Consider the following 10067-nt stretch of genomic DNA (forward strand, 5'->3'; position numbering starts at 1 on the left):
GGGTAACGCGATTTCAAGTATTAAGCATATACGTCTAGTCCAGGATGGGAACCGACACCCAATTCCATGCCCTAGATTAAGGTCAGGAGACGGTAGACGGAAGGACCATACCCGTATGGACTTGGGAGCCTAAAAGTTGCTAGACGGCCACCCATGATAATGAGCTTTCTGATTAAGGGTTGATCGAAAATTATTAATTAAACTGAATTTAATAATAATAGATGACTATTTTTCAATGTTGTTTTGGTTTTAAGATAATATTATTGATAGTGATTTATGTTTTTCTTATTGTCTTTTCTTTATATTTATTTTATGTATAACTACATTTACTAATTTTTCTTATAGATTTTTCTTTAATATTTAAAAAAAAACTATAACTAAATTTACCAAAAATGAAAATGCAATTTGACACAAAGTAAAAATGAATTTAAACTAATTAATCTGTTTTAATCAAGATGTACTAACCAATGTAAATTCTTAAAATACTAATTCAGTTGATCACTCTCCTTCATTAAATCGTTTGTTTATTTTTGTTAATTATTTTCTCCTACTTTCATTAATCCAATACGTTTTTCCGTGTTCTGCATTTTGGTGTTTTGATAGGGTATTTGTTTCTCATTTGTTTCCGTGTTATGCTTTTGTTGTGATAAAATAAAATACAGGGTAAATTGCATAATACCCCATATATTTTGGTGAAATACCGAGAAATCACCTAATTTTAATTTTATAGGCAAAAAACCTTTTGTATTTTATAAAATACAACAAAAACCCTTCTCCATTAGAAACTAACGAAGAGTGTCTGACGCTCGTCTATTGTGCGAGTACGCTTCATTTTTTGGCCTTTTCTGGAGTTACTTTAAGTGTATAGTGTCTATTTTGACGCCTTGTTTCATATTTAAATATATTTTAAATTTATTTATTTATTAAATATATTTGATTAATTTAAATTATTTATTGAACCAAACATATTATAATAAATTATATTTATTTATGAAATATATTAATTTAAATATAAAAACACCTAAAAAGTATATAATTATTTTTAAAATTAAAAATTTAAATTTAAAAAACACAATTCAAATTTAATATACTAAAATTCACTTTTCAAATTAAAAATTTATATACAATATAAAAGTCACTTATAATAGTTATATTGTTGGAATATCTCCTGATGACGCTAGTTCGAGCTCTACTGCAGGCATACTCCTCCATCAATGCACTGAAGATACTGCAGGTGCTGCTGGTGTTGAAGATGATCTATTAGATCACGGATAGATTAAACGTAGCTCAAAGTCGTGTTTTTTTAGCTTATTACGTTTTCTCTTGATTTATTTCCACTTTCTTTTTAGTGATTTATTTGCGCCATGATTTGTCCACGTCGTGTAAGTGGGCACTTGCTGATTTGTTGATTCTTTGGCGGTGGTTTGTTAATTTAAACAGCCTTCGTCCTCCTGGATAGCTCTATGTAACAGAATTAACAGAAGAGGAATGAAACTCATGGCGGATTCTCTGACTTTCTCTGTTTCATTGTGTAATTTTTTGCTCTGTTGTTGAACTTGATTCTTCACATGGTATCAGAGCCTTCAGCTTGAAGGTATCTTGATACTTGTATTTGCCTTTAACGCACAAAATTATTGTAATTGCGAAAGAAAATTATGGCAGATTCATCGGCAATGGAGGCGGAATAATACGAGAAGGAAGTCCTCTATCTGCATCTTTTTGATAACTCTAGCTTTGTGCTGGCTTTTTTGTCTTTGAACGCTTCTAATTACTTGACGTGGAGCAGAGCCGTTTACGTTGCTCTAGGTTGCAAGATGAAGCTTGCGTTTATCGACGGAACCTTTCCTCGTCCTCCAGCAGGTTCTTCTCTATTTGAACGGTGGAGGAGAGCAGACCTTATGGTCACTTCGTGTCTCTGGAATACGATCTCGAAGGACATCGTGGAGGCTTTCATGTACGTGAGTTCATCCTGAGAATTATGGCTAGAGATTCAAGCACGATACGGTCACAGTACTGCTCCTATGATCTACTAAATACAGAGAGAAATATCATCCATTTCGCAAGGTAACATGACGTTGCTTAATGAAGGTGAAAAAACCCTGGAATGAACTGCTTTTTCTAGCTCCGTCACCGAAATGCACATGTGGTGGTTGCACATGTGGAGTGAACAAGGCCATTGGTGAGATGTTCTCCTCAACGCAACTTATGCAGTTCCTCATGGGGCTTCACGAAAGCTTCGACAAAGTAAAAAGCCAACTGCTTATAATGGATCCGTTACCCGATCCAGAGAAAGCTTTTTCCATGATTTTTGCAGTGGAACAACAGCGCAATGTGCAGACTCAAATCGCTAAAGTATCCTTAAGAGACAACAAGAAGGAAGGGAATTATAAACAGGCACAAAGATGTACAACAACCATTGACAAATGATCTATGTTGTGTACAGACTTCCACAAATCAGGATATTTGAGAGAGACTCGTTTCCAACTTCATGGAACACCGGAATGGTACAAATCGCTAAATGATAAGAAGAAACAAATTGGGGGAAATTATAATTTTACTGGCAATTTGAAAGCAGCAGAAACTAGCACTTGTAATGTCTCAATAGTGAAAACAGATCTGAGAATGGAAGTTGCTGATTTATTGGCTGAATTGTTAAAGCTGGTAAAGAGCAAGGAAACACCTTACCTTCAAATCTCCAACTTCGCAAACTACGTTCATACAGAAGAGAAATTCACACGTAACTCAGAGAGCGCATAATAGATATATCCATCATATACTGATAGGGGACAGATTCTATATTGAAATGTACCGTCCTTACTACTTACTCCGACTACATTGGACAAGGCTTATAAAAACTAGATCGAATACACAGTCATTTCTCTCCAGATCCAAGATAACCATCATATGCATGCGACCATCATGATTCCTTAAGTCCAAGGACTAATTTTGTATTATCGAAGCCGAGATTTCAAGTCACACAGACCAAGCCTACAAAGCTTCCATATGACTATTCCCACTAGTTAGTTCAATCAGTTAACAACCTTGTCAACTAATCCACTAAAATTGCATAGACATCCCATGTCTGTTGCCGATGAAACGCAACACTCATCCAATGATGCAATACTTAGTGCAAGTCCCAATAGGACTCTCGATACCTAGTCTTGAGGAATTCAACTCTAAACGTTTCAAACCAACCCTCAGAAGTTTGTTTCATCGCTTCCATCCAATGCGCGACCAACCTACATGGGTTACTCAATTGGTTTGTGGGATTTGTTGTGATGTTAACACACTGTTCAAGAAAAATAGTAAGCACAATAAACACATGGTACCATAGATTAGTGCTTACTATATTCATCAAGATAATAGCGGATTGGATGGCGGTCATGAAACCAACTGTTCAAGATTGGGTTTGAAATGTTTCAAGCCGAGGACCTTGAGACTGGGCATTGAGAGTCCTACTCAGACTTGCATTAAGAGTCACATTCATTTAATGAGTCCCGTGTTCTGTTCTATCGGCACGTGGGATGTTTATGAGATCTTAATGGGCCGATTGGCTAGGTGTCGAATCAACTGAACTGACTCGCAGGGATTATCATATGGAAGCCTTCGAGGGTTGGTCGGTATGACATGAGTCCCCGGCTCCAATCGTATGGGAGTAGTCCTAAGACTTGAGGAATCACGGCATTCACATGCATGCGATGACTGTATCTTATATTTGTACGAAGGTGACAGTGTCTCAAATATTGTCATCATAAGCATTCTCTAGTACAGTCAAAGTATGTAGCGAGGATAGTGAGTTCCAAGAATAGGATCCATCCCTTGTCAAAATGTGATAGAGGTATCTCTTATGCACTTGGAGATACGTCTACACTTTATAAAGCTGTGGCCACGATCATTGGACGAATAGAAAGAAGAGGTTCCTATGTCGAGAAATTTGGCGTAACGCGATTTCAAGTATTAAGCATATATGCCTAGTCCAGGATGGGAACCGACACCCAATTCCACACCCTAGATTAAGGTCAGGAGAATGTAGATGGAAGGACCGTACCCGTATGGACTTGGGAGCCTAAAAGTTGCTAGACGGCCACCCATGATAACGAGCTTTCTTGATTAAGGGTTGATCGAGAATTATTTATTAAATTGGATTTAATAATAATAGATGGCTATGTTTCAATGTTGTTTTGATTTTAAGATAATATTATTCATAGTGATTTATGTTTTTCTTATTGTCTTTTCTTTATATTTATTTTATGTTTATACATTTGCTAATTTTTCTTATAGATTTTTCCTTAATATTTAAAAAAAACTATAGCTAAATTTACCAAAAAAGAAAATGCAATTTGACACAAAGTAAAAATGAATTTAAACTAATTAATTTGTTTTAATGAAGATGCACAAACCAATGTAAATTCTTAAAATACTAATTCAGTTGATCACTCTTCTTCATTAAATCTTTTCTTTGTTTATTTTTGTTAATTATTTTCTCCTACTTTCATTAATCCTGATGACGCTAGTTCGAGCTCTACTGCAGCCATACTCCTCCATCAATACACTGAAGAAACTGCAGGTGCTGCTGGTGCTGAAGATGATCTGTTAGATTAAACGTAGCTCAAAGTCGTGTTTTAGCTTATTACGTTTTCTCTTGATTTATTTACACTTTCTTTTCAGTCATTTATTCGCGCCATGATTGGTCCACGTCGTGTAACTAGGCACTTGCTGACTGGTTGATTCTTTGGCGGTGGTTTGTTAATTTAAACAGCCTTTGTCCTCATGGATAGTTCTATGTAACAGAATTAACAGAAGAGGAATGAAACTCATGGCCGATTCTCTGACTTTCTCTTTTTCATTGTGTAATTTTGCTTTGTTATTGAACTTGATTCTTCACATGGTATCAGAACCTTCATCTTAAAGGTCTCTTGATACTTGTATTTGCCTTTAATGCACAAAATTGCTGTAATCGCGTAAGAAAATTATGGCAGATTCGTCGGCAATGGAGGCGGAACAATACGAGAAGCAAGTCCTCTATCTGCATCCTTTTGATAACTCTAGCTTTGTGCTGGCTTCTTCGTCATTGAACGGTTCTAATTACTTGACGTGGAGCAGAGCCGTTTACGTTGCTCTAGGTTGCAAGATGAAGCTTGCGTTTATCGACGGAACCTTTCCTTGTCCTCCAGCAGGTTCTTCTCTATTTGAACAATGGAGGAGAGCAGACCTTATGGTCACTTCGTATCTCTGGAATACGATCTCGAAGGACATCGTGGAGGCTTTCATGTACGTGATTCATCCTAAGAATTATAGCTAGAGATTCAAGCACGATACGGTCGCAGTAGTGCTCCTATGATCTACTAAATACAGAGAGAAATATCATCCATTTCGCAAGGTGACATGACGTTGACTAGCTACTTAATGAAGGTGTAGAAACTCTGGAATGAACTGCTTTGTCGAGCTCCGTCACCGAAATGCACAAGTGGTGGTTGCACATGTGGAGTGAACAAGGCCATTGGTGAGATGTTCTCCTCAACGCAACTTATGCAGTTCCTCATGGGGCTTCACGAAAGCTTCGACAAAGAAGAAAGCCAACTGCTTATGATGGATCCGTTACCCGATCTAGAGAAAGCTTTCTCCATGATTTTTGCGGTCGAACAACAGCGCAATGTGCAAACTCAAATCGCTAAAGTATCCTTAAGAGACAATAAGAAGGAAGGGAATTATAGACAGATACAAAGACGTAAAACATCCATTGACAAATGATCTGTGTTGTGTACACACTTCCACAAATCAGGAAATTTGAGAGAGACTTGTTTCCAACTTCATGGAACACCGGAATGATACAAATCATAAAACGATAAGAAGAAACAGATTGGGAGAAATTATAATTTTACTGGTAATTTGAAAGCAGCAGAAACTAGCACTTGTAATGTCTCAACAATGAAAACTGATTCGAGAATCAAAGTTGCTGATTTATTGGCTGAATTGTTAAAGCTGGTAAAGAACAAGGAAACACCTTCAGATCCTATCTCTAACTTTGCAAAATACGTTCATACAGAAGAGCAATTCGCAGATAACTCATTTGATTCAAGCGTGCTCAATGTTGGTGATTGGATAATTGATACGAGAGCGACAAGTCATGTGTGTGGTCATTTGTCGTGTTTTGACACATATTCTGCTCCTTCACACAAACACTTTATTTATTTTCCCGATGGAACGAAGAAGCAGGTCGCTTATATTGGAATAGTGAGAATGTCAGATAAGTTGACGCTTAACTCAGTGTTTTATGTTCCAGATTTTTCTGTCAACCTTTTGTCCGTAAGTCAGATATGTTCTGGGGGTTCCTACACTTTTTCTTTCAACAAGTTTGGTTGCACTTTGTAGGACCAAGTAACTAGAGCAATAGTGGCACAAGGAACGCTGAAGAAGAATCTGTATATTGTGCATTGCGCTGTTTTCAAGCCGTTGGTTACTTCCATTGTGGCTGTTCCTAATTCCTGTACTGTCGTTGTCGATTGTAATGACTCGTTGTGGCATAGAAGGCTCGGGCATGCCTTTATGACAGCAATTAAACACATTCCGGAGTGTAATATTTCAAAAGAATCTTTGGAGTTGAAGTGTGATATCTGTCCAAAGGCCAAACAGTGCAGAATTTCTTTTAAACCAAGTGAATCACACACTGAGGCACTTTTCGATTTGGTTCACTTAGACGTTTGGGGACCGTATAAAACACCTAGTACGACAGGGTGTCACTATGTTTTGACAATTTTGGATGATTTTAGCAGATCATTATGGACTTATCTCATCAAATATAAGGATCAAGTAACCACTACACTTCACAATTTCTCCATTATGGTTGAGACACAATTTGGGGTCAAGATAAAAGTACTAAGGTACGACAATGGGTCTGAGCTTGTGAACTTGAATTGTCAAAATTTGTGTCAACGTTTAGGAATCATACATCAAACTTCTTGCGTTTACACTCCCCAACAAAATGGGAGGGCAGAAAGCAAGCACAGACACTTGCTCAACGTTGCTAGAGTGCTTTTGTTCCAGGCATCACTCCCACTTAAATTTTGGGGAAATTACATATTAGCTGCAATGTACATTATCAATAGAACTCCTACGCATATCTTGGGATGGATCACTCCTTACCAAGCCTTGAATGGACATCCCCCCACATACACTCATCTTAAGACATTTGGATGTCTATGCTTTGCAACGAATCTCAATCCACACAAGTCGAAATTCCACAAAAGAGCTCACAAGTCTATTTTTCTTGGTTACTCGATGACGCAAAAAGGTTATAAGCTCAATATCCTTTTCACATCTATGGATGTGATTTTTTATGAACTTATATTTCCCTTTGCTCAAGGCCAATCGACGGAATGCTTTGAATGTCCACTTCCCACTCCTCCAGTAGACACTGATGACAACAACACTGAATCACTCACTGTGCCTTCACCTTCACATGTCGCTAGCCCTGAGACTGCACCTATTTTTCAGCACAATGATGTCGTTACTAGCTCACAGCAACCTACTCGAAGATTGACTAGAGTGAGCCAAAAACCCCTGTGGCTTAACGATTTTGTATGTCAACAAAATTCATCAACTCTGCACTGTAATTCTACTACATACTCTTCTTTTGTGGCGTCTATTTCAGCGGTAAAGGAACCTTTTGCTCTTTTGCGGAGGCTTTCTAATCTCCAGAATGGAGAGCAGCCATGGACGCAGAGATTCGGGCATTGGAGACTAATCACACTTGGAACCTTACACCGTTACCAGCTCGAAAGCGAGCTATCGGATGCAAGTGGGTCTTCAAGGTAAAATTACGAACTGATGGTAGTGTGGAACGATACAAGGCGCACCTTGTTGTTAAAGGATATAATTAGATTGAAGGGATCGATTACACAGAAAGCTTTTTCCCTGTGGCGAAGACAGTGACAGTACGCCTCTTTCTCACGCTTGCTGCTGCTAATGGTTGGGTTCTCCATCAACTTGACGTAAATAATGCGTTTCTATTATCGTTTATTTTATTAACTACATTGAACCTAAGAAACTGCACGGGTACACCCCCTTAGAACTATGATTTTATTTTATTTTTATTTTTATTTATATTTATTATCGCCGCTTTTGCTTGCGCATTCCCAAGCTGAACCACTCGCACCTCGCGGTACCTTTTCATCAATCTCATGTAATATTATTTAGTATAGAAAATGAGTATTCCCTATTGGCATTTCCTTTGTTGTGCTCGTTATATATATGTTTGTATTTCTTTTGGACATCACAGCAAAGCTCATAGCCCACTTTGACAATCGTGCAAGAGTTGGTTTGCTCATTAGATGGCGGTCATGAAATCAACTGCCAAGAGTTGGGTCTCAAATGTTCGAAGTCAAGGACCTCGAGAATGGGCACCAAGTGTCCTATGGAGACTTGCATTAAGAGTCGTATTCATTTGATGAGTGTCACGTTTCATCGGCGGCAGACGTGAGACGTTTATGCGATCTTAGTGGGCCAGTTGGTTAGGTGTCAAATCGACTAAACAGACTCACACAGTCGTCATATGGAAGTCTTGGAGGCTTGGTCGGTATGATTCGAATCCCCGACTCCGATAGTATGGGAGTAGTTCTCGGACTTGAGGAATCACGACAGTCACATGCATACATGGACTGTATCTTGAATTTGTACAAGAGGTGATCGTGTCTCAAACATGGTCATCATAAGCCTTGTCCAGTGCAGTCCAAGCATGTAGCGAGGATGGTGAGTTTCAAGAACAAGATCCATCCCCTGTCAATACATGATAGAAGTATCCCCTATGCACTTGGACGCGATCTCAAGTATTAAACATAGATGCCCTAGATAAGGATGTGAGTCGACACCCAATTCCATATCCTAGACTAAGGCCGGGAGACGATAGTCGGAAGGATCGTATCCGTATGGACTCGAGAGTTCACATGGATATTCGCCAAGTCTCTAGTGTCATGGACAGTTGCTAGATGACCACCCATGGTGACGGGGTTTCTTGAGCAAGGGTTGATCGAGAATTATTAATTAAATTTAATTTAATTAATAATAGTGTTTGACACTAGTCGAAGTTTAGTTGAAAGGTGAATCTAAAGAGTCACACACAAATCACCGAGAAGGTATGAGGAATTAATTGAGAATTAATTCCATAAATAGGATCGTATCCGTATGGACTCGAGAGTTCACATGGATATTCGCCAAGTCTCTAGTGTCATGGACAGTTGCTAGATGACCACCCATGGTGACGGGGTTTCTTGAGCAAGGGTTGATCGAGAATTATTAATTAAATTTAATTTAATTAATAATAGTATTTGACACTAGTCGAAGTTTACTTGAAAGGTGAATCTAAAGAGTCACACACAAATCACCGAGAAGGTATGAGGAATTAATTGAGAATTAATTCCATAAATAATTGGATTACTTACAAATGAGATAAATTCATTGGACGGAGGAGCCCAAGGATAACGGAGGAGCCCAAGGATAAATTAATAGGATTGATTTATATTGGGCTTGCCATTATTATTTAATAAGTTGGAGTTATTAATTAATAAAGACTTATCGGGTCATGTACTTAATTGGATTAAATATATGATGGACTTAATTTGATGGATTTTAATTAAATTAGATTTAATTAAAATTAGTTGGGCCTTGTATTTTTATTCCAATAAAATCGGTCAAGCACCGCCTAATTAAACACATTGGATTATTCAAGGAAAGGAAATGATTTACTAGCAATTCTCACTTTTGAAAAGTGTTATGTTGGTCATTCTTTATTTTGAATAAAGAATATATTGCCTTATGGATAATGAAATGAATCTAGACACATTGTAGTATCTCCATACAAGGTATATATATACATATATTCTAGTTAGTTATTTGGAATAACTAATTATTACACAACATAATAAAAAAAGTACTCCTACCCATAGAACTCCCTAATCGACCGCCCCTCTCTGTCTACACACTTCGTGTGTTTTCTCCCTTATTCACTTTTAGCAAAGGAAATTAATCCCTATATTCTGGTATGGTGTGGGCTTGTCTTTAGAGGACTTCTA

This window comes from Sesamum indicum, linkage group LG7 (genome assembly GCF_000512975.1).
Source record: "Sesamum indicum cultivar Zhongzhi No. 13 linkage group LG7, S_indicum_v1.0, whole genome shotgun sequence".
NCBI classification, from domain to species: domain Eukaryota; kingdom Viridiplantae; phylum Streptophyta; class Magnoliopsida; order Lamiales; family Pedaliaceae; genus Sesamum; species Sesamum indicum.